Genomic DNA, 24,595 nt, shown 5'->3' on the forward strand with positions numbered 1-24,595 from the left:
AGTTGCACGTCATGAAGGTCTGTACACGTTGTGATGGACACGTTAGGGTTAAAGTCTTTCGCTGAATTACATTTATGGCACAGCCTACATTAAACTGACCTACAAGCTCGTGCTAGCTCGTAAAAGTTAGTTTTCTCAGCCAATCTCAGGACATTTTTTTAAAAACTATACACCCTAAAAGCAGTTGAAAGACTTTAAAAATATTTTTTGCACTGTGTGTGTGTTGTTTGTGTGTGCATGTGTGCGTGCGTGTGTGTGTGTGTATGTGTGTGTGTGTGTGCATGCACGCGCATGCACTGGTCTGTACTTCATTCACAATGATAAAAAAATTATGTATGACATAATTGCTCATCAAATAAGCACTCAGGATACAAGTCCATTTTGGCAAAACTGAAACAAACCTAAACAATCCCTAGATTGGCTTGAAGCAAGAATGGCGGTCCAACTTAGTGTTTAATGGCTCTTATGAGGGCCTGTGTTCATTAAGACAGCCCTCGGTTGTTCTGTTTTCTCTAGGACGGGGGTAGGTTGGGGTGGACATGCGGCCAGTTGGCAGTACGTTTTGTAAAAAACAAAACGGGGGTCATTTGTTCCACAAACATCCACACATTTCCAAAGGACGTTGGGTCAGCAGGGCGAAGAGGTAGAATCATTTGAAAGAAAGAATAAAAGGGCCACAATGTGTGGGTCACTCAGTCAACAGCTTGAGCCAGGAAGCGCCATTGGCCCCCTAACCTCGCTGAGATCGACATGCCTCTTGCAATAAACTACATTTCCCACTGTACTCTGAGCCCAGGCCCTCATTCAGGTCATGGGCTTCTTCTGCCTGCTGCTGTAGGAGTGGGCCAGTGGAGTGGTCTGGCCTGGAGCCAACCACTCAGACTCCTGGGGGCTGGCAGACTCGCTTAGTAATGGGCCTGTAATGGGTGCCAAAGCCAGCCAGCCACCAAAGAAGCTAGCGTGTTGGCCAAATGTACCACGCGATGCCACATAAAATCGCTCGACGAAGGCTTTAATGGAGCGCGAGCCTGGCATTTAAAGACACACGATGGCCTACGTGGAAATACTGGGCCCAATAAACCCTAACACGGAATATTATTACCTCATTCTGGGCCAGGCGACATCAGAAGAGCAGCTGAATCTTTAGCATGTTTGCATTCGTGGTCTGACATCTGTTCTCTTTTGGGGAGCCCACAGGCCTTCGGAATGAGGTTTGTTTCGGAATCGTCCAGCAAATACACTGGTGTGGGCTGGGGCAAAGCGCCTGCATCATCTGATGCTTCCACCGGCCTCTTTCCTTCATGGCTCAGTTGTTTTTTGTGGCCCAACCTTCCACTGCACAAGAGAAGGGCGATTTTCAGAGACTAGATTGTATTAAAGCGCACGAGTACACCAGCCAATTCCACATTTGGGCCTTTTCTAGTAGATTTATAGTACGAGTGTCATAAAATAAGTGGACTAGTCTTTTGGAAAGGATGGAGGAATGAACACAGTACACTGTATCTATTGTGCAAATAATTACAGGGAAACAAAAATTCTTTGCCCACTCTGCATCTTGGTAAAACTGGATTTTTAATTGGCATATTCTAGCTCATTTTGAGTGACATGATCTAATACATGCAGATCAGACTCGGGCGTTCTGCCGGTTTGGTACACATGCTTGCAGTTCGTAGAAAAGGAAGAAGCACAGTCAGGGCAAAGGTCATGAAAAGGCAACCTGTCATCCATCCCCTCCGACCTTTTTATTTTATCAGGGACCTCTCTGATGTACCTCGATGGCAAACAGCATCGCAAGACCAGCAGGCGTAGCAGCTATCATAGGGCGTAGCACACAAACTATTCTTCTACCCTTGCCGCATCTTGCTGTCTTAGCCCGGGGCAGAGGACGGTCATAGCCCTCGGCTATGAAGATCTCAGCCTGTGGCAAAAGAAAAGAAAAAACCTTTCCACCGGAATCCCGACTTCGGTCAACCACCAAGTCAGCAATAGCTTTAACGCCTCTGCAGGAAGCTTAACAATTCATAACGCCGGCTGAGTACGACGAGCCATACGCAGCCTCGTTGAACCGCGCGCTCGAAAAGTCACCGGGTCCTCGGAACTCCACTCGGATCTGAACACAGAGCTGTGGTGTTATGCCTCCGTATCCACACAGTTTCCGCTGTGTCTGCAGCCTGAGCAGAGTGTCCTGGACGGCGGATCGCCTTTACATGGACGGCGGATCGCCTTTCCCCTACCGCTCACTCAGACAGCACAGCGGGGATGTCTTCGCCTCGAGGCGCTTTGATCTCCATAGCACGCCTCCGCCTTACCTCGGCGCTCCGACGCCGGAGCGTACCGGCCAGGCTCCCATCAGCGACCCTCCCCCAACCTGCCTCATGGCCCAGGTGGCAGTAGCCATGGGACTCTAGTATCCAGGGCCGGGGGCTGCCTCCCAACTGCTAAGGTTGTGTCAGTTACACTGTTTTCATCACATATTTATTGTGTAACATTAATTGGTAAACACCCTGTGTGTAAACTGAGGCTACCGATACCCCCTATTAAATCCTATTAAATAAACATGCCATGATCAATTATTGATCTTTCTGTAGGTTAATTAATTCGGCTCACATTATGCAAGGAATTTATACGGCTGCTGACAATAAACAGTCGTAGAACAGCCTTCTGGAGTCGTAGAATTTGGCAAGGAGTGATAGATAGGCAATAACGAACACCTAGTATTTGGGTTACTAAGCATAGTTATAAAAACTTCAAAGAAGAAGAAAGGCGGTGCATTGTCATGACGCTCACATCCAGGCACACATTCGGGTTTAACGTACGCCCATATTCAGTAATAAACTTCAGCGCAGCTGTCCAGACATCGCTCGCTCACCGTGAGTCAGTTTGTTAACCTGTACTTCAGATTCTTCGCCTAGTTACTCACAGACACAAAGAGGCACGCAACCGTGTCCAAATGAGAACGGGCACGGCTACGTTGTTCACCCGGTCATTACGTGACCGTTTAGCCGCACTCAGGACTCCTGGCCGACCCTCGAGCACGAGCGGCTTCCCTGGGTTGGGCTGCAAAATGGCTCTGGCCACCGTAACTGCGTTCTTTTGATGGTGAAGAGCCACGGTGGGACGAAATTAGAGCGATTCATTAGGCACCGACGCTGACGCCGCAGCCAAAGGTTTTCAGTTCAGAGCTGTCACATCAATAACGGATATCTCCTTCTCGAGCACACCGGAATGGCCTACAGGAGCAGGAGGATGCAGGGGGAATTACTAACAATTATGACCAATTACCTTCGGACCGCACGATCAACATAAACAACCTGAAGGTTTAGGAAGCCCCTTGCTTCATTCTGGTGTTCTAGCAAACGGTGAACTGGTTGAGTTGCATTTTTAGTTATTTCTGGTACTCTATGACCATTTAAAATGTTAAGAATGTTTGATATCAATTATATAAAGTTTGGCTGTATGTCTACTACTTTTCAGTCAAGTAGCATAATTTATGTTGCCAGTCAGGAGAAAATGCCCTGAATACGGTGATCCCTCAATATGTGTGGTGATACTGGGTATTGTTTTTTTGGTTCTTCTTACACAACGTAAATTTCTGTAAAAAAAAAAAAAAAAATACTTATTTTACATAAATATTCAGTAATTTAAAAACAGAAAAACAAAACACTAGATTAGAACATAGTTCCCAATTCCATTTCACCTTTTTTTGTGGTGCCACTTGGAACGGCTCTTAGAATGAAATCAGGTACGCTATGACATGATATTGAAACTAGCCTCACTTATCACATGGGCTGTGGGGTCATCAGTGACAAGACTAGGTTAAGTTTCAGAGCCTGAGGGCTAGGCAGCGTGTGTGTGTGTGTGTGTGTGTGTGTGCGTGTGCGTGTGTGAGGCAGTGCCGAGGCGAGAGTGAGGCTGAGGTTTCTGCTTAGCGCTTCCGTGCTAGCTGTCAACAGAGAGGAAGGGTCTTTCCCCCCAGTGGCTGACAGAACCTGTCTGCAGCCCGCAAGGAAGAGGGGAAAAAAGCCCGGCAGACTGACACGCTGTTTATTCGCAAATGACACAGTTGGCTGCAGTTCGGTGTCGCCGGCGTGTTTTTGATGCGCTCTCCCTCCTCGAACGGCGCGTGTGATGTCTCCTTTGTAGGTGCTACAGGATGAGGGGAATAATTGAACAGTCTCAGGCAGCGAGCGACGAGATGGCGGGACCGGCAAGGTAGCAGGCATAACAAATGCCGTTACGTGCCTGAACGGTGACAGGCCCGCGCAGAGCTCGTCTGAGGCGGCGGAGTGGGTAAGGGGGTGGGGGGGTGTGCCAGTGGGGTGACGGTTGCAGGAACAGAGCATCCTGAAAATGGGCCGATATTATGGGAAAGGCGATTGCTACACGGGCCGGGCTGATACTCAGCACGGAACCACACAACACTGCGAGGAGACGCCGGTTGTCCCGCCTTTCGCGCTATTCCTACCGCACCTTGCATGCGGAACAAAGCAATAAATAAAGCAAAAGCCTTGCACTTCTGCCCGCGTGCGACCGGAGCGAGGCCCGCGCCTCGAGCACAAAGGTTAGCCCGCCGCCCGCCGCCATTCGTCTTGCGCGCCGCATCGCGGCCGCTTGATTCTCCAAATGAGCGGTGAGGAATCCGGTGACATCGGCCCTTAATCAAGGGGCGCCTCGCCATTATAAATCAGTTGAACTACTGACACCTGAACTTTCTCGCAGGCGCGCTTTTAAAGGGCACGCGCCGCTGCGCCGCCATTAGGCCGGGCCTGATCCATGGCGCGTGCATTCAGGTCAGGGGCAAGGCCGCGCGTACCTCACCGTGTACGTCTCCCCAACAACCGACCGTAATAACACGAGCCAGGGCGAGGAGAGCCAGGCACCGCACTCTGCTTCTCGGGCCTAGGACAGTGTCTGAGGAATGTTTGGCAAGAAATGCCATGGGAAAACTGACAACACCTGACTGAGAGGTGCTGAATTTGTTTTCTCTATCGGTCTTTAAAAATGTTTTTAAAAAGCTAATCAACAACAAAAAAAAAGACAAAGAAAAACATTTTTTTTTTAAATGTTTTAAACACAATAAAATATTTTATCTTGTTGGTACTAAAACCGTTAATGAATATCTCTCAAATTAATTAGAATATGCTTAGCAATTTAACACTTATCACCAATATACTCGATATAATTGATTTTCGTCATTAAACAAAAATCACACCCATTATCCACGGTGTTAGGATAAAATCGATCAGAAACTGTGCAGAAAAATCATTTAACTATAAAAGAAATTGGCTCCCATGATACAAAATTCCTCCGCTAGTCATTCTGTATATGAAAGCAGGGAGCGTAGTCGGCGTCACCTCTGTGTGTGTCCAAGTCAGTGAGAGAGCTCCTCTACCTCTCTGATTCACATGAGCCATCACATTGAGGCCCTTTGTACATCAATGACATGTTTATTCCTTTCTTCTTGTGCTCTGCACTCGCTGGCAGTGAGTACACTTGCCTTGTAAAGAAGCAGCTTCTGGTTCTCTTGCCATTGTGTGGGGCTGACAATGGCCCAAGACCTCCCAGCTCTGCAGCTGCAGCCTGTCTCCAAGCGCACACACACTCAAACCGCCACAACAGACATTCAGACGTTTGCTCGCTCTCCGACACACGTGCACACGTTAACACGCATACTCGAGCTGACACAACAGACATTCTCTCTCACTCCCTCTCGTTCTCTCTCACCCTCTCTCTCTCTCTCTCTCTCTCTCTCTCTCGCTCTCTCAGACACACACACACACGCGCGCGCACACAAACACCCCTTCTCTGTCAGTCTCTCTCTCTCTCTCTCTCTCGCTCTCAGACACACACACACACACACACACGCGCGCGCACACAAACACCCCTTCTCTGTCAGTCTCTCTCTCTCTCTCTCTCTCTCTCTCACCATTTCTCCCTCTCCCTGTCACGTGTGCAGACCCACACGCAAACGCACGCACGCGCACACACACACACACACACACACACACACACACACAGCTAAGCCTGTCTAGCGAAGCCCCGCGGGCCCACGCTTGGGAAAAAAACCTTCCAGGACGATTCAGCTGTCAGTCATCCGTGAGCGGAGGTGCATTGAGAGAGGCCGGGCCGGCCTGCGCCGGGGCAGGGACAGCCTGGGCCAGGCTGCGACTCAGTGAGTGGTGCCATTGTTCCTGGAGCCCTCTTCACAGGGCCACTTTCGGGGTCTCTGGAAACCAGGCCATAGCAAATAAACAATACAGTTCCTGCTCGCTCTGAATGGGCCGCGACGCACATGTTTATTGAGGCCAGACATCTTTCTCTCCACATACTTGCGTCCCCCCTGTGAACTTAGCATCAGAATCGCAGGATGCAGAATGAGGGGGATTTTTTTTTCCTCCTTGCGCGAACATACCCAGGTGTATCTTTTCACATTTAACAGATACTTCTGGGGCGAACAAAAGTTTGACTTTTGCAAGGTTTTGCTGTGGTGAGATAAGCAGAGCAGGTATGAGAAACGCAGCTCTGTCTGTGCCGTCTTATGTCTCTCCATTTTTCCCCGTTTTACAAATCGCTAAAACAGACCTCGGCGACCTCCTTACGTGTCTTCATTTATTTCAAGCTAAATGGCAACCGACAAAATATTAAAGCTGATTGTTTGGAGAGCTGGAATAACGTCGCTCTGCTTAAATCTTTTTAGGACTGCGACACTCCTGGGCAGAATTCCCACTTGTTTTTAATCACGGTAAAGGAGAGAGGAGGCGCTACCAGAAAGTCTGTCGACCGCATATAATCTGCTGGAATGCCAATCTGATGACACATCGTGGCCTACGGAGTAATTCGCTGGCAGTTAATGAATATGTGAACTCACAGAAGGGACTATACACGATTAGGTTAATGCCCTGGCTAGTCATCTATACACAGTGCCGTGTAATCCCTTGTGCACAGGGTTGTATAGGAGTGGCAGGTGATTGAGTACTGAGGAAAATGCCAAGTGGCCAAAAGCGGACAAATCTGTTTCTGAGGATGGACGGCAAAAGGTAAATGTCTTAGAGGTGACATGATGGATAACCTGACTGTAGCTGTTACTGAGTGAACTAACTGTGGAGCATTCGAACCGTACTGTAGGCAAGTGAAAAAACGTCCTGTTTGTGACTTATCAAGGAAATCCCTGTATAACACAGGAATCTATGGCAAAGTGTGGGACCCCAAGCTCTTACTTATCAGTAAGATAAGGGTTTATGCAGCTCAAAGGACTGAGGAATTGTTCAGACCGGAGGATATCGAATGCTTCGGTGTCAAATAAAAAATGACTCGAACTCGTCAAAGGCCGGCGCACAACGCCTCTACTGTCTCTTTAAAAAAGAATCTGGCAATAAGAATCCAGCCCACTCTCCTGGATAGTGTGTTCCTTGCGGGGGGGGGGGGGGGGGGGGGGGGGGGGGGGGAAATCGTATCGTGGCCTAAGTGTAGTATTTATTTATACGTTTATACATATTTATATAGATAGATAGGCAGGCGCGCACATATCCAATTGCGCACACGGACGCTTTCGTGTCGACGCGACTTCAAAAGGTGCTTTGATCAGAAAGTGGCATCCGGCGCTCGGCTTCTTTTTTATCGAGGCAGTTTACGACTTCTCTGTCTCTGCAGCGTTCCCGCCTGAACAACGACGTATTAGACACCTGTCAGCAGCCGGTGTTTGTCTCCAGCGAGTGTGAGATATCCAGCACCCACATGCGGGGCGCCGCGTCTCCAAGTGCCCTCAAAACAGACCGCTATTCCAGTCTTCTCTTTTATATCACCAAGACCGTTTAAAACGGGTAATTACACTGGCCCCGAGCATGAAATACAAGAATATTGAGGCAAAAAAAAATAAAATCACAAGCAGAGCATAATAAGTGTTAATTTATTAATAGTTTATAAATCATTCAAAAAATAACTTCGGTATTAATTGGGGAATCACAATCCACCATCGTGCGGAGTACTGCCCATTCAATATTACGCATCGCAGAAACAGCTTAATCTACCTCTGCAGCGCCCACGGATATGAAATATGAAAGCATTTATGGGCAGTGCACACAGCCATGTTTATACTCCATTCTGGATGACACAGAGGAGAGAGCCATTTTGAGCGCCTTAAAAGCGCGAGTGTTTTATTACGGCGTACCGGCGGCACCGGGATCTTGCATGTGCCGCAAATGTCTCCCCACGGGCCGGTATGCGCTGGCAACCCTTGCATTCTTAATTTCTGATTCATAATTCTTTTGGAAAAGCGTTTTTCGGCCCGTTTTCCAGAGAAGCACTGTTCTAACGGTGATAAATTACTCTCATAAAGGATTTTTTTTTCTCCCTCTCTCTCTCTTTCTCTCTCGTCCTGTAACAACCACTGAATGAGAATGTTTGTAGCGGTGAAGGCGAGAACGATCCCGAGAGATGTGATAAGACGTAGGTTAATCGTCCAAGAGGTAGGAGACTCGAGGGCGTTCGGAATGAACTCACAGTGCGCTGGCTGCTATCTGGCAGTAGGCCCGAAAGGGAGAGAATGGGGAGAGGGAATAAGATGAGAAACAGAGAGAAATGGCATAGTACTCGGTTGAGAGGATGCAACGTCTGAGAAGAACACGGTATCAAAAAGTCGCTCATTAAAGTCATTCTCACAGTATCTGTATGCGGCATGTAATGCGTAGTTCACGCCATCATATTCTTAGTCAGTTCTTCCAACCTTTAAGATAAAGCATAATTTGATTAGATGGTTTGCAAACAAAGTTGCCTGCATGTTAAATAAGTGGTCCTTGATTGGAAATTAAACATTTGGAAGGATTATGTTGTCAGCCAATTAAAGACCGGAGGAAATGCTAAATACATAGCAATTAAGAGGCAACATGGGGTGATTATAGTGGACAAATTGGCTTGGAAGCTCAGATATCATTCCACGCTCATTCAGTGTGAAATTATTGTTGATTATCCACTTACAGCCTTGAGAGCACTGGCCCACTTCATAGACACGAGACGGGATATTATTTTCCATTTAATCAGCCTAGAAACGGGGTCAGATCTGTGAGCGTTATGCTCCCCTATTAACACCGTATAGCCAAATCCTGTGCTTAAAACTTGGAACCATCCAGTGGAGTTACCGGCGGTGAGGGAGGGCGGAGTTTGCGTCCGATCTCCCGCTCGAGGGAAAGGTATTTTTGCTGTTCGGTATACCAAAGCTCCCGGTGTTCTAGGAGATGGGCCTTTTTCTTTTTTTCCCAAGAGGAAAAAAAAGTTGGGCAGGTAGGAGGAGAGCCAGAACAGGAGGTGGGCGAGTGACAGTGAGAGACAGAGGGAGAGGGAGCGCAACAGGGCCTCGTCCTCCTGAGAGACTTAAAGGTCTTTGTGATGATGAAAGCAGAGCTCAGTGGTCCTGCGGCCTGGGACCCTCGGGGAGAAGCGAGGGGTGTTGTGGGGGTAAACGGGTACTGAAAATCAGAAGATCACTGAGGTGCCTGTGCATTCTTAGCCCCCAGGTTCACGGGGCAAAATAAAACATCTGCAGCAGCCGAGCCGCATCCTAACACAGTCCCTTCATATGTGGACGGCTCTTCTTTGAAGTTAGCTTGGGCATGCGCTGACAGTATTAGCATTAGCACCTGGAAACAGAGTTGCCTGAAGTTAGAGGCTAGAGAAAACGCAAAGCCTGACTTATACCATGACCTAGTGTCCATACCTTAGTGTCCATGCCTTAGTGTCCATGCCCTAGTGTCCATGACCTAGTGTCCATGCCCTAGTGTCCATGACCTAGTGTCCATGCCTTAGTGTCCATGCCCTAGTGTTCATGCCCTAGTGTCCATGCCCTAGTGTTCATGACCTAGTGTCCATGCCTTAGTGTCCATGCCTTAGTGTCCATGCCTTAGTGTCCATGCCTTAGTGTTCATGCCCTAGTGTTCATGCCCTAGTGTTCATGCCTTAGTGTCCATGCCCTAGTGTCCATACCCTAGTGTCCATGCCTTAGTGTCCATGACCTAGTGTCCATGCCTTAGTGTCCATGCCCTAGTGTCCATGCCTTAGTGTTCATGACCTAGTGTCCATGCCTTAGTGTCCATGCCTTAGTGTCCATGCCCTAGTGTCCATGCCCTAGTGTCCATGCCCTAGTGTCCATGCCTTAGTGTCCATGCCCTAGTGTCCATGCCCTAGTGTCCATGCCTTAGTGTCCATGCCCTAGTGTTCATGCCCTAGTGTTCATGCCTTAGTGTCCATGCCCTAGTGTCCATACCCTAGTGTCCATGCCTTAGTGTTCATGACCTAGTGTCCATGCCTTAGTGTCCATGCCCTAGTGTCCATGCCTTAGTGTTCATGACCTAGTGTCCATGCCTTAGTGTCCATGCCTTAGTGTCCATGCCTTAGTGTCCATGCCCTAGTGTTCATGCCTTAGTGTTCATGCCTTAGTGTTCATGCCTTAGTGTCCATGACCTAGTGTTCATGCCTTAGTGTTCATGCCTTAGTGTCCATGACCTAGTGTTCATGCCTTAGTGTTCATGCCCTAGTGTTCATGCCTTAGTGTCCATGCCTTAGTGTCCATGACCTAGTGTTCATGCCTTAGTGTTCATGCCCTAGTGTTCATGCCTTAGTGTTCATGCCTTCGTGTCCATGACCTAGTGTTCATGCCTTAGTGTTCATGCCCTAGTGTTCATGCCCTAGTGTTCATGCCTTAGTGTTCATGCCCTAGTGTCCATGCCTTAGTGTCCATGCCTTAGTGTTCATGCCCTAGTGTTCATGCCTTAGTGTTCATGCCTTAGTGTTCATGCCTTAGTGTCCATGACCTAGTGTTCATGCCTTAGTGTTCATGCCCTAGTGTTCATGCCCTAGTGCTCATGCCTTAGTGTTCATGCCTTAGTGTTCATGCCCTAGTGTTCATGCCTTAGTGTTCATGCCTTCGTGTCCATGACCTAGTGGTAGCTCAGTGTTTAAGTGTTGGACTTGTAATTGGAAGATTGTTGGTTCAAGTCCTGCCACTGTTGGGCCCCTCAGCAAGACACTTAACTCTCATTTGCTCAAGCTGTACTCAGTCATAATTATAAGTTGCTTTGGATAAAAGCATCACATAAATGTGAATGAAGAAGCCATATTAGCCAAGAATTCTGACAGATTCATATTCATTCTGTTCATTTGCTTCATCACCTGATTACACCTGAGACATTTAGTATTTAGCATGTAAGTTTCAAGCAAACCTCACCCACAATGTTTGATCTGCACCATGTCTATCCAGGCATGTTATGAAATTTGCATCTTAGAAAGCGTCCGGAGACTGCATCCTCTCCCTCCATATCGCTGCATTATGTAAATAATTTGCCTCTGTAAAGCAGAAGTGTAAACGCTTGTGAAAGCATGTCAGATAATCGCTCCCAGCGTCACTCACATCTCAGAAGAGCGCTTGGCTCTTTACTAAAGACCCGCCCGTGTTGAAACGTGTTGAAACGCTTCCTTGACTGCCGGTGCGTGTGATGCGTGCGGGTCTCTGGAGGAGCCGCGGCAAAGGAGCGCAGATCTGAGTGAAACACGTCGGACTCCTTTGGAGCGGATTCCCGTTTCGTCGCCTTACCCTTTCATGTCTCTGTGGTTGTTTTCTACTTCCTGCCTCACAGCAGAACCCCTTTTCCGGGCCCGGCGTGTCGGATCGAGGGCCTTCCGGTCGTCTGGCTGAGCGGCAGACAGAGGACACTGGAATCTGGGACCTCCGGGGACCACCCAGGGACTAGATTGGGTTCTGCGAAGCAGGCTCATGATATGAAGCTCTGAGCCACTGAAACCGCTGCAGGGTCACTGTGTTCCAGTGACGTAACACGCAGGCTAGGTTTCAGGTCTCAAGTTCAGACACAGACTATAATCAGAGCCACAGAAATGTGTGCAGTCTAAATGGATCACTTAACTAGTTGTGTCCATTTAGTGAAAAGCAACTGTTCACCATTAATATTCCTTTACCTTTATAATTACAATACATATGTCCATGGGCACAAGCCTCTTTCGACTACCATTATTTTCATTTACATGGCAACATTTGATATTTTATGTTCTATTTTCACTTATTTGTTCTGTCACAACAGCGCAGTTGTAGAGACAACTTTAACAGGTGCAAAATTATATTTCTGGCACGCTCATATGGGGTCCAAGATGGCTCGCTCATATGGGGTCTAACCACAATTCATCAAAAGAGAGAACATGGGAATCTATCGGGTTTTGAAACATTGACGAGGCCAGCGGAGCCTTCACGCAAGCGGCACTTTATGAGCAAATTCTCTCACACGTGTTGGATGGTCCAACAAATCGAGGCCCTGTCTGTCATCTGCTTGGAAAGATGAAACGCAGAAGGTCCCGATCACATTAACACTCACGGACTTATTCATATCGAGAGTGATTTCTGGGCCTAATCTTGTCTCAGATGTTCGCGAACTTATTAATACATGAAAGACAGGGCCTAAAGTCTAATAAATCTGACATGAAAGTTTAAAGGGCAGTACATGGATCTCCTTTCATCTGCAGTGGATGAGATGACCTCTCCCTGGTGGGATCCTCACTGCTGTTGCTACTGGGCTGGGTTGAAAGAACGTCTATAGAGAAGGACCCCCCTACTAGACCACAACTCAGTTGCCGGTGCTTCAGTCAATTTCTATAATAGGGAATTTGGGTAATGTTAATATTCTGGCTGGTCCACAGAACCATGTTTGAGCAAGTCTGTAAAATGCCTGATTAGTGTAGTGTTTACTGATGAATCCTTGGTGACTAAGAGCACATGTTGAAACATTAAGCCAGTGTTTATGCACTAACGATCGGTTATATACAACCCGCAAATTATAAGCTCACTCACATAAACACAAACTGCTGAAACAATTGCTTGGATTGACAGAAAAGTGGGTTTTGGTTTTTTTTGTTAGTTTGCCGTGATTAGAGATTTAATGATTTTATACTAACATGATGTCAGTCTTATTATAACTACAGGTAAAATTGTGCAGGCAACATACACCAATTGCATTAGTTAAAACTCACTCCATTACTTTCTGATATCTCTGAGGACTCAAAAAAGTGTGAAAACTAGCAACGACTCATACATGCGAACGCTTCTGGGTCTCTTCTCAATAAATCTATAGGATGGTCCAGCAAAATGAGTGGTCCAGTGCTGCAAGTATTTAATTACCCAAAAAAGTAATTAACATCAACAGTGTTACAGCCAGCTAATGGGCGTGAGCAGTGGGTTAAAGAGTATGTCATACGCGAGACAGTAGAATAGTAAGCGTGTACAATAGGCAGCATGTAATTAAATAAACTGTCTATCACTTGTACACATAAGCAATTGCAAATTGGGCAGATTAGCGAGCCAAGGGACCATGAGAAGGATAGATAGGAAGGGAAGGGTGAGTTGGGGACATTTCTTTAGAAACCAGAGCGCTTTAAGGAAGGTACTGTACAAGTTGTTCGACGCATGGGTGGTGAGGGCCTCGTATCGTATCCGTGACGTCGATTTGGTGCCCATGTGGTTGCCAGGATGAACAGCGCCCATGCAGATGCTCCCAAGTAACCAAGGCCCTGGCTGAGGTGAGCTGGTGGCCGTTCACCCGGCAACCCGGCCTTGGGGAGGGTGAACCAGGCCATCCTGGGTAATGCCAGAGTGAAAATGGGTCAGGATAAACTTAGAGACATTGAGCTTCCTGAGCTGGGCAAGACGAAGCGCCACCATCCCTGTTCAGGGTGCATTCGGACGATAGTCCCCAGATTCTCGAATGACTCGACCGTAATCTAAAGCGGCGCGGTTTCTCTCCACCAGAATGTAGGCAGGTGGCAGTTCACGGAAGACCTCCTCCATTTCAGCCGTTTTGGGCACGACCAGGATGGTGGCATATGCACAGGGACAATCCAGATGTTTTACAGCTTTGTGGAGGCACATCCTGACTGATATGCTTGGTAGGTAAATCCTTTGTCAAGGCTTTTCCCTGTTTTTTCAAGTCAATTGAGTCACCAGCGCTATTCCGATAACATCATAATGTGTGCTTGTGATGCTTGTGGTAAGTCACTCTTTTAAACGGAATTTAATTCATATTTTTAAAACAACCAGAGGACTTTTTGTCTCAGCTTCTGTCTTCGGCACTGCGGCTCTCACGGCGCCTGCAATGTGATTGTGTTTGTTGTTGTTGTTGTTTATATCTCTGCATGGTCACATGTTCCGTGCTCTCCATGCCTGACACCCATCACCCCTGTCTTATTTACCCACGTTACCCTGTATATTTAAAACCCACCTATCCCGGTCTGTGTTCTGGTGTTCTGGTTGTGTTATTTCTCGGTTTGCTTAGTCTAAGCCTGTATACCTGGTTCCGTCATTCACTGCACTCATTTTTGGTATTTTTTGTACTGTCCTTTGATGCACCCATCCTCCGCTATATCTTCTGACCAGGATAACCATTTATTACTCTAATAAAGATGCCAACCCACAATTCAAATTTGCCTCCTGTCCTATCAAACAATGACTAATCCACATACAACGAGGTGGAATGACAAGTGTATTAGTGATGCTAATCTCAGACCTGGCACTCTTAAAATGAGTGGAAAAAAGTAGAAATGACCATTAAAAAACATTAATGGTTCAGCAGAGCTGAATTGTTGAAAGGTTTGGGGAACATCAGCCCTCAAGCAGGAGGATAATATCATTTCTGTCACTAAAAGAGGCTAATAATTCACCTCCCAGTGGTTAGGAAGGGTTAACCAATCCCAAGCCCTGTTGGTTCACTTCTACGCTGCAGTAACTGTATCTGTCCTCGCTTCACGCATGACTCTGTGGTGCTGGCCAGCATGCGCCGAGTCTAAGAACAAACCTCAGCGGAACACTGCAGCAGAAAACTTGAAACCATGTCACATTCCAGTGAAGGCCTTTGCAGTGTCAAAATGAACAGGGAAGGTTTTTTTGGATTACACACTGGCAGGCAGCTCTGTCAGGGTCTGAAAGCCACAAAAACAGAATCAAATAACCTAAACAGCTTCTTTTCCCAAAGCTATGTGTCTGAAAAGCCAAGTTTACCCTTTTCGTCCAGTTTGTATGCTACACTGAACTTCACGATATATTGTCATTATTATTATTATTATTATTATTATCATCATGATTATTATTAAGTATCATTCTTTATTCTAAGATCTACAGTATCTTCTCAGTCTTATCCATTGTAATACTTATTGTATTTTTAGCTGGTTTTTATTTAAGTTACTTATTGATGCAGCATCTGAACCAAGAAAAATGAGCAAATAAAGCAAGCCAAAATTCACCACACCTGAACATGAGCATGAAAATGTTCAGCACTTCAACACTACATGCAACTCAAACAGGAGACTAATTGGGGGAAAAATCAAAGTGGAAAATTCGGTGGGAATACTGGGTCATTAGAAGATACGGGCAGTCGAATACAGAAAAGAAAAAATGAACCTGACCTTCATTTCTAGACTTTTGGGAATTCGATCTTCAGATGTACTAACGTATCAGTTTCCACATACAACACACTAAGGTCCTCGTGAGGATCGTTTATGAACAAGCGGCTGCTGCCGAAGAGGAGAACAACTCCTGCGCTCCTCCGTGCATTTGAGGAGTGAGGGACAAGACTGGACAGCAGCATATGTGCTCCTCACGTCTCAGTAGTGACATGCAAGTGAATCGTCATTCCCGTAACTGCTAACAGGTCCAACCACTGACACCTGCAGCAGAACGAAGTCCGCGGAGGGGACGCGTTAAACCCACCACGGCCTGCGACTCTACGCTCAGCAGCCGAGCCCAAACCTTCGTCTTGTGAAGGCCAATTTTAGGAAGTTAGGCTGAAGTTAGGCTGCATGCATTAGCGATTCACAGACGAGAGCTGGTTCCTGCCTTCCTTCCCTTTAGATGAGTCTGAAAGTGGGCCAAGCCGAGGTTATGGGTCACACATGTGAGTCTTTCCCGTTATAGCCGGAGACCAGCCTCCCCGTGCTCTCTAAGTCAAGGCATAGGCGACTGATGTTTTGATCTCACGAGCTTTATTCTAAACGCATCGCCGGGGCAACAGCGTTGAGCACAGGAGAGTGGCTGGCCCTGCGAGCTATAAGTTGACCCTGAGGAGCTCTATCTGTGTTGACAGGCGCACTACACTCCCCTCCATACCCAGACCACGGCTGCTCTTGCCAAGTGGATGTGGGTAGGTCAGGGCTCGCTCTCTCCCTGTCTCTGGTGCACGCTCTCCCTCTCTCTCTCTCTCTCTCTCTCTCTCTCTCTCTCTCTCCCTCTCTCTCTCTCTCTCTCTCTCTCTCTCTCTCTCTCTCTCTCTCTCTCTCTCTCTCTCTCTCTCTCTCTCTCTGTAGTGTGGGCTGGAGCAGTACTCCACTCTAGCATAAAAGTCATGGGCTTTGCTCACTGGCTGAGAGAGTGCGAGCGGCCTAAGGGCCTGGCTCCGCTGCTCTACGGCTGCCAAAACCTCCACACCCTCAGCGGGAGGATCATACCTCCGAACCCGCTTGGTGAACGCATTAACTCTAGCACACACACACGCACGCAAGCACACACAGCCAAGATGCCCTTCTGTCTGCACCCTTCGACACGCCCCCAGAATCGGCTGCTAAAAAAATGCTAATGCGGTGGTAAAGGTTAGCACTCCAGCTCAGAGTCGCGGGGGTAGGCCACTCCTGAGGAACTGCCTTTTGATTGCGATTTTTTTTCTCCTCGCACTGATGGAGCTGCTCTCATTCGATATTTACTCCATGAGACCTTTGCATTAATTTTAGGCCAACCTTCCTTAAAAAAAGTTTCTGCTTCCTTACATGACTCTGCATACATACGTATACACACACAGGCAAGCACACACACATGCTGTGGGCTAAAATCTCACCATTTAACACACAAAAGAACAAAGGAAATTAGGTGAATAATACAAACATATGCATATACATTTTGCTCAGTCCTTTCCAGCTTCACCCACGCCCACAACCAGTGGGAGGGCCAATCTGGGGCTATTGTTGGCCTGCTGTTCTATCATTCTCGCTAACCTTGTGTCTTGGCTGCTAGTTGTAATCTGCTAGGAGCCATAGGGGAGTTAGAGACTGCCTGCAGTGAATCATTAACGAATAGGAGTGGTACCTTTCTCCCTGCCTGATCTCAAGGAGGCTGGGTGCTCCTAGCAGGCACGAGGGGCTTTACACACACACACACACACACACACACACACACACACACACACACACACACACACACACACACACACACACACACACACACACACACACCTATTGAGGTAAAGCACATCAGCCACCGTGGGCCCATCTCAGCTTAGTTAGCGAAATTGCGATCGATAACCGGCTCCTACGCACCATCTCGGCAGCACGTTAAAATCAACACACGAGGGTGTAACGCACATTCATTAAGATGAGCGCCGTCTCCTCCGTCTGCAGGGATGGACCGCAGGCTGCCGGGTTTCGGTTATGAGAAGGACCGTGTGAAGTGAGTTATGCGTTATAATGAGAAGTAACGAGCCAGCGGGAGGCGTATTATCTGGAATGAAGACGAATGCGGTTGGCCATCAAGGCACAGAGAGCTGCCCGGTTGAACAAGTGGATCAGATCGAATTAGCCCATCCTTCAGCAAAATAACATTCACATATGGAGATTTACGAAAGCAGAGAGACTCGTTTTCCTTTAAACGAAAACAGCATTTGCTGGTGGGTGGTTTTACAAGTCAAGTCAAGAAAAAAAATCACGGACGTAGAATAAGTTAATCATAAGATTGTTCTTGTTTATGCGTGTCTTAATGAAAGTCTCTAATAAACGCTGGAGAAGCATTGTGGAGATGCGTTTTATCCACAACTGAAAACGTTCATCACTTGTCATCCGCTACGGCGTTCTTTGGCGGTGTGCCATCTCTGTGCAATGCTTAGCAAGGCTTCTTACTGTAGAAAACAGTTGATTTTGACACTGTGGTATCAGCATGAGTGATTTACCACGGCCTCGTGCCTCTTTACTGACCCATTCTTGGTCCTCGTGCTGACAGACAACAGCGCCAATGCTCCAGATGCAAATGTCGCATTTAGAATCAACTGTAGACCTTTTGTTAGCTGTCAGGAATTACTGCACAACCAACTGTGTAATTCCTTTTGGATGCTTAAAACCACAGGTATGCAAAGACCTCTCAAGATCCTTACACAGTTTAACCAATATGGACATACTGTCCAGTTCAATAGTCAGTTTGCACCTTAAAATTATAGCCATTGTTTCATTTACTGTAGCATTTATGACATTTATACAAATACTATATTCATGATGCTTTTATCCAAAGCAGATGATCATTTCAAGTCCATTGTGCTACATGTAAATGATCACTCTCCAGTTATTTGCAGATTGCAATATTGTACTTATACATAAGGCGGAAAATATCCTAGGCCAATCAATTCGAGGTTCACATAGTGTCCTGCCCACTCTCTTCACCCCAGCAACCAGATGTAAACCGTGGCGGGCCCTTCTCACGGGTCGTCAGGTTAGCACTTCCTTTCGTCCGTGTTTTGCTGAATGAAGCCCACCACACCTCCAAGAGGCTCAACAGTGAGGGGTGGCGACCCTGCCAACCTCCAACATCACTTTCAAGCCGAGCCACACCTCTTCAAACGCTACGCCACGAGCACTAGCCTGTAAAATCCATGTTGGCCTTCCCGTTGACTAAGGCCTTTACCCAGATCCACTGGCACCATGTGCTCAGTGCCAACAGTTCAACATGGATTTGACCTAAAATATCAGTATAGTAGATATCAATATGCATAGCTATGAAACGACTGCATGGGGGTTCGCTTCAAACACTGGTCAGCAGTATCTTAATGACTGTAGTCCATGAAGTATCCAAAAAGGTTTCTTTTTCTTGATTGCCAAGATACACTTGCTGAAATGATGCTCTCTTTCCTCACGTCTAAACCATACTTCGCCTCGCACAAAAGCCGTCAAATACACATACACTTCAAAATAACCATTACACGCTGGTGAGACCAATTCAAAGCACTACAGTAAAAACCTGTAATGAATATTGGTGCTCATGCCTCAAGACAACCTCTTTATATAACGAAAACTATATAAAGATACTATGTATGTTTAAATGTTCAACATTTTTTTCATTTCTCAATGTACTGTAGTAAAATGAACTGAAATTGAGTGAAAAAGTAACTATACTGTAAAAACAAACAAACAAAAAAACGATAAAGAACATAGAATACAGTACAATAATTTTCATTTATTTACCAATATAAACCAATGGATTTAGGGGTCTCAGTCATAGACCTTCCACTGCCAGGCCAGACAGATCGCCTCTCTGGGGTATAGGAAGGGAGACCATGCAGATGGAAAGATGTCGCTCAGTCTTGGGATGTACATGAACTGGAGAGGCCCAGCGGAACCTGACCTCGTCCCAAACGACAATGGAGCACGGCTGCTTCTGTTCTAGTCGGTATGCGTGATGCCACGGACCATTAAGGAAGGCCAGCAGAAGAATGGCACTGCGTGGACCATGGGTGCTGCGTCATCGGAGGCACCCCTTCTCGGCTGAGGGCATCACGCATGGTCACATTGCCTCCTCTCCGGCCAGGGACCTTCACGATGGCCCAGGGTCAGTTATGCTCCTCTTGCCTTTTCCTCCATTTGGGAAGGTCCTGCTTCGTCAAGATACATTCATGAGGAATGTTTCTGGTATCCATTTCAAAGATTCTCTACAAAAGAGATGAAACATGTTAAAGTAACCCCTATGAAACATATTGCTATAGTTCACAAAAGTAGACAAACACATAGCCTGCACTACAGTGCATACTGCTGCACATAACTGTACTCAAATACTTCATACAGTATGAAAAAACATACTTGTACATATTACAAGTGCTGGTCTTTGACAGTCAGAGTTCTTTTTGAAAGCAACACGGTAGACCTGTTTCAACCTCAACCTGCTCCTTCGAAGAACATGGTCAGTTTTTGAGATGCTGACAGCGTCTATGCCTGGGAATATTCCCTGATCCTCAAAGGTTCTCATTTGTATCTCAGGCAAATGAATGATATTGTTGGCTATGATCAGATTGGTGATTTCCAGCTCTAGATCTGCTGAAAATAGCCATCTTCAGTTCTGCAAAAATAGAAGCCCTGATGGGATTACTGTAAACCGTCCCTTTTACAAAACAGGGGCATCCAAATCACTATTTTTCTCAGATGCTAAACTTCATTGGCCAAGCCATCAGTGCATGTTGTCAGTTCCAAATACAGGAGCAAAACGGCAAGGGTTTTTGAACAACAGTGATCACTTTTTAATTACTTGCATATCAGTCTCCATTATTAATAGACTTACTGCAAAACAATAGACAGCACAATGACGGCAGCTGCTAATTACCAGTCTCAAAACACGTCTTCAGATTGCTTAACCACTGCTTGAAAATCTAACCCTAAACCAATCAACAGTCTGCTACTGGTGGATAGTCCATGTTTTGCAGTCATATGGGACAATGTTCCATTCCGTCACACATCTGCAGTGAGGGACTGGTTCAGGTGTCATCCACGCATGTCTGTTGAATTTCTACCTCCATATTCCCCATTCTGCAATGGGGAATTCTTTTCTGCCTGGAAAGTACATGATCACCATTCCTATGACCAAATTCCACTTTTAGATGCTAAGACTGAGACATGTAGGGCAACCACTGGATCAGACTCCCAGAACTGAATCAGGTATGCCTGGAGAGTTTTCCCCACACTGCACTGCCAGGGAAAATATTCGTTGCGATGTTGCTGAACACGTGTGGCCCGATATCAGGAACAGAGTAGATCAAGCAGAGTCAAGCAAATGGCAAACCTTTGTCTCGTGTTTAGTATCATATTACGGTATTTTTGTTTGTTATTTTGTGTCTGAGTATGCACCTATATTACACCCAATACAATTATTGTACTTACAGTGAATATATGTTTCTCATTCTTGCATTTCACTTTTTAAATCATCTGTGTGTGTACTGATGATTTTACTATCCTTGTAGTGAGTTGTGGTGGATTACAGGAGATGTCCTTTAGCATTGTTCACCACACTACAGCAAGAAACATCCATTGCATTTTACAACCAACCACAGGTTGTGATCTGCATTTCTAAGACATGTAGTTAATGTTTTATCTGTGAATGGTTTAAGAACCATTCACTCTGCCATGTGATACATGAGTTATACTGTTTTGCAGCATGTATTTATTGTTTGGATCGAAGTAGAGCGTTTAGCAGAGAGGATAAGCACCTGAGAAGAGCTGTAACTGTATGTAACATGCACTTTAGACAGCCTGCAGTACTATAGAGCAAAAAGCTACATTACATATATGTGCTGTAACAGGTGTAGAGTGTAATAGGTGGTTAAGGTGTTTGCCTCATAGTTGGAAGGTTGCTGGTTCAAGCCCAACCACGGACAAGCTACCACTGTTGGGCCCCTGAGCCATAATCCCTAGTTGCTAAAGTTATAGTCAGTCATAGTTTCTTAGGATTAAATGTAAATTTTGGCTCTTAGGAACTGTGTGTTAATTGGGTTTCAGATGCGTTTAATTAATGATTTCAAGTGCTTTCTAAATAAACCCATCATGCAACCAATAATATATGAAGGGATTAGTGTGAGTAGTGTTTCACAGTAAAGTTCATCAAAACAGAATCATGTGGGAAAACAGTGTTTATACTTTTGGGAAATGGGTCTGTGCTTTGGTTTAGTTTAGTTATGTTTAGTTACTGTTTAGTTTGGCTTATGTTTAGTTACTGTAATAGGCCTAGTAACACTGTGTAAGTGTTGGGAGCAGCAGGGTATGATTTGAAAAACCTTTTTCTGCCTTTACATTTTTCTGACCTTCTAAAAGAGTCTGTAAAGGGTCGGAAAGGTCGATATTTGACTACTCGGCTGCGGCCAAGTTTCGTGGGGATCGCGTGGCAATCACGGGTTCTCAGACGGGTGTGTGCCGCACGTGCGTACCGCGTTGGAGGTTCGATGCTCTTCATCTCCCCTCCCCCGGCGCTCCCTGGGGGGTGGTGCGGCTGACGGAGGACTAGCAAAAAGAGGAGGGGTTTCTCTGGGACGCAGCGTGAATGGTGGGAGCTCCTGTGGTTTTAAATAGAGGAAATGCCCTGGGCTCAATTACTGTCTCCTAAAATCGGCAAGTTGTGTAATTGAAAGTGACACCAGCAAGCTGTGTGTGTGCGCTCGCGAGCGTGTGTGGGAGAGAGAGAAAGAGAGAGAGAGAGTTTGTGCAAGTGTCTGAGTGTGTGTGTGTCTTTGCTGAGACAACAGATAACTTAGACATACTTGCAGGATGCTTGAGGGGTTTTTAACACACTACAATTTAAATACTGCAAGAACTGGGAATATCATTCTCCTAATGACTGCAGAGACTCGTACACATGGAAAAAGGCACCTGACTGGTCACAGGTGTTGTTTGTGTGAGTCTGCTTTTATCAACTGCAAAAGATTCGTAACATACTGCATTTCATGCTGTAGTATGGTAAAGAGAATGAACATTCACTCAGCTATGATATATTATTTCTCATGCCTTTGACTGTGTGTGTGTGCCTGTGTGTGTGTCTGCACACACATGTGACTGTGTGTGTGTGTGTGTGTGCCTGTGTGTGTGTCTGCACACACGTGACTATGTGTGTGTTTGTGTGTGTGTCTGCACACACGTGACTCTGTGTGTGTGTGTGTGCCTGTGTGTGTGTCTGCACACACGTGACTGTGTGTGCCTGTGTGTGTGTCTGCACACACGTGACTATGTGTGTGTTTGTGTGTGTGTCTGCACACGCATGTGACTCTGTGTGTGTGTGTGTGTGTGTGTACACACGTGACTGTGTGTGTGTTTGTGTGTGTCTCTGCACACGCATGTGACTCTGTGTGTGTGTGTGTGTGTGTGTGCCTGTGTGTGTGTCTGCACACACATGTGACTCTGTGTGTGTGTGTGTGTGTGTGTGTGTGTGTGTGTGTGTGTGTGTGTGTGTGTGTGTGTGTGTGTGTGTGTGCACGTGTTCATGTCTCTGGTGTGTCTGACAGGCTGTGTGATGAGATAAGTCTAGCCTGAGCTGGACTGAGCTCAGCCACTGGACCTTTGTATATCCTCTCTGAGCTGCCTTCTGCCTTCTGAGTCCTATTACAATCCACTGACCTAAACCAGAGCACTGACCAGCATACCAAACACCCACGCACGCACGCACACACACACACACACACACACACACACACACAGACGTGTCTTCCACACCATCTTTCACCTTTTTTTCTCTCTTGTACATGTGTTTTGCACTCTTGTGTACCGTTGACATGAACTATAGATGTGTTCAAACCTGACTGATGACCCAGAACTCAACAACTTTCTTTTCAAGATTCTAACATGTAAAACTGCACACAGGGTGGTTACCAGAGCCTATTGTAGGTTACATTGATTTCGTAAACTACTGCAAAACTCCGATACTTCCATTGTGTTGTACAGTAAAAAAAATGCTGCATTCACAACAAAAGGAACAATAGCATAGAACATGATATCTGTTTGCTCAGCAGATTAGAAAATAATACTTCAGGCCGGTGACGCACAATGCTAGCATGTAGTGGAGCCTTAATCACAAGTGTACTTACACAAAAGGAACACATCAGGCATAGAAATGAAGAAGACTATAATTGGGTATTCATGCAGTTCAAACTCTGAACGCTCACCGAATTAGTAATGAGTGGTTACACAGCAAGCTTCACAGTAGGCTAATAATCACGATGTGAACTTGTGATCCTCTGAGATTAGAGAGCTGCAAGCAAACATCTTGCTAAAACAGCTATTTATAAATAAATAAACAAATAAATAAATTAAAATAAGGCTAAAGTGAAAATGTTTTGTAACCTAATGTTTGCTGTAGCACAATACGGTGTTTCCTCTCCTCCTACGCCAGGTGGAGGCCTATTTTAAACATTCATATTGAAATGTGGTCAGTGCGGTGTGTGGACATCGTACTGCGCTCACGGGCCTGCTGAAGCGTGCACGAGCCCTGCCGCAGAGACACGCGCCGTCACCTCAGCGCAATTCCACTGTTTCATCTAAAAAAAAATACGCGGGGGGATCAAAATCTTTTCAGGGAAAGACGAGCTCCCACAATCATCTCATTTGCTGCCACGCGAATGAAGCTTTTGTTCGCGCAGTCTGCATTTTGCTTATCCATTCAAAACACTCTCCCTGCTTCCAGAATCAGGAAAAATCGGGAAAGAATAGAAAAATTTTGCTCATTTGACAGGTTGCTAGCTCCTCAATTTGTGAGTGGCGGTTTTTGAAAGCGTAAATCCAGAAGTGTTTTCTTGAAGTCGTTTTTTGCCTGCTGGATTTAATTTTGCATTCCTAAAAGCGTAGATATGAATTATGCACACACGATTAACGATAATTTTGCTTGAAAATATAAAAATATATCTCATTATGTATAGTAAAGAAAGAAGTTGATCCCCTCTATGTTGGCTTGATACAGTAGAGAGAGGCCAAATTATACACTGTACATTTTAGAAATACAACTGTACACATTTAATTGTAATAGCAGCCTTATTTATGAATAAATAATATCGAATTAATG

This window comes from Electrophorus electricus, chromosome 23, assembly GCF_013358815.1.
Source record: "Electrophorus electricus isolate fEleEle1 chromosome 23, fEleEle1.pri, whole genome shotgun sequence".
Taxonomy (NCBI): domain Eukaryota; kingdom Metazoa; phylum Chordata; class Actinopteri; order Gymnotiformes; family Gymnotidae; genus Electrophorus; species Electrophorus electricus.